General features: G+C 37.2%; 1 protein-coding gene across 1 annotated transcript in view; it reads right to left on the bottom strand.

Annotated features, from left to right (window-relative positions):
• The window catches only part of LOC102260652 (leukocyte surface antigen CD47-like), a 115,555-nt gene that overhangs the window by 30,133 nt on the left and 83,331 nt on the right, over positions 1-2,091 (bottom strand). The window lies entirely within an intron of this gene.

The raw sequence follows: 2,091 nt of genomic DNA on the forward strand, positions 1-2,091 counted from the left end.
TAGAAACATCAATGAGAGAGAAACATTGATCAACTGCCTCCTGCACACTCCCTACTGGGGATGTGCCCGCAACCAAGGTACATGCCCTTGACTGGAATCAAACCTGGGACCTTTCAGTCTGCAGGCTGACACTCTATCCATTGAGCCAAACTGGTTAGAACTCAACAGTGATTTTGTTATGGAGATGGAAAATTAAAATAATAAGTTAAAACTGTGGTCTTATAAAAATACATAAATAATTACAGATATATTTAATTAAATAACAAATATTAATGAAACAAAAAAATAGTTATTTAAGTATTTTCCACCACATTTTCCCTAAGCTGTGATTCATGGAAAGAGGTAGTATACCCCAGGAGCTGAGAAAAGGGCTCTAGAGCCACAGTGCCTGAGTTTGAAACATAATTGTAACTTACAATCTGTGTGATCTTGGACAGCCTAATGCCTTTCTGTTTTTCGGTTGCTACATGGGTACAACAAGTAATGGCACCTTGAAGGACTATAGTTAAGTGTTAACAAAATGAAGATATGAAAAGGGCTAAAAACAAAGCTTGACCCCTCAAAGTGCTCAGTGAACATTAACTACAGTTATTATTATGGGCAACTATAGTGATTGCCTGTATGTGTAATGTGCCAGGAATTTACCTTAAAGCAAGAGTTATCTTCCTGTAAAGACTGACTCAGGGGACAGGAGTGAGGAAGTAGTACAACTGGGTACCCTACCGTTGGTCTTATTGTGACCTAAGAGTAAGACAGATGTGAGCTTGAGCTTTTCTGAAACTTACTCTGGAACAGAGGATGAATTCGTAAATAATTAATCTTAAAATGACTGCTGACAAAAAGTAACATGAGGAGCTTTAGGTAGTAAGGAAGCTTCTATCAAGTTGAACATGTGTTACCCAAACAGCGAAAATGCAGCTGTAAAAAGGAAATTGTGATATTAAGACTTCCAATAAAATTTGCTGAGAACTTTTAAAAATTACGTTTAATTGCATCTGATCAATGAGAGAGAAACATTGATCAGCTGCCTCCTGCACACTCCCTACTGGGGATGTGCCCGCTTAAGGCTATATTTTTATTGATGAAATTTCTCCTGTAACACTAAAGCCAGGTATATGCACTGAAAGCCTTTCAGAGTTGGCCTAGACTGGAAGACTTGCTGGGTGAGGAACACTTCTGAATAGTGCACAAGGCAAGCACTGGCGTTGCTCTGAAATGATCCCTTTCAAAATCTCCACTGTATCCGCATGTGAGGATCCTTGTGGGCTTTCACACCATAATGCTAGTCACACATTTCTTGTATTAAGCTTATAACACTGAACTCTGGTAAATTTTCACAGTCATCCCCAGAATATAACAACACTATCAATTCTTATCTTCGAGATAGTAGCTTTCCAGATTCCAGCATTTTGACCTGTACATGGCAGGGACTCAGTAGGTTTACTATTGATGGTTGAAATTGTCATAGGACAGTTTAGTGAGTGAATAGAAGACAGGCTTTTGTGATGCTCCCATGGTTGCAGATCCACCAAGAGATTGATATTTTCAGGTACCCTGAATCAATGCCACTTTAATTTCCAACTGAATTGTTGAACATCTTCTATACCAAAGAAAGCCCATTTCCATTTAGCCTAAAATCCTATACTAAAAATCTTTCTGAATTATGCTTAGGTTTCCATATGCCTGAAGGATCTAGTAAAAGCTCTATAATCTAATGACTATTTTTAATAAACTTCCTTTCTTCTACCCACTTTATTATTTGGTTTTGAAACATTAACTTCTCAATCCTTATAATTATTATGTGAAGAATTATGAACCCTTCCTTACCATTGAAAACATGAAGATACAGTGAATTAAGGATCTTAAGTATGTATGACTCAAACATGATCTTTTTTTATTTTTATTTTTTATTTATGTTATTTTTTTAAAGTTTTTTTTAAAATATATTTTATTGATTTTTTACAGAGAGGAAGGGAGAGAGATAGAGAGCTAGAAACATCGATGAGATAGAAACATCGATCAGCTGCCTCCTGCACATCTCCCACTGGGGATGTGCCTGCAACCCAGGTACATGCCCTTGACCGGAATCGA

This window comes from Myotis brandtii, unplaced genomic scaffold (assembly GCF_000412655.1).
Source record: "Myotis brandtii unplaced genomic scaffold, ASM41265v1 scaffold106, whole genome shotgun sequence".
Lineage (NCBI taxonomy): Eukaryota > Metazoa > Chordata > Mammalia > Chiroptera > Vespertilionidae > Myotis > Myotis brandtii.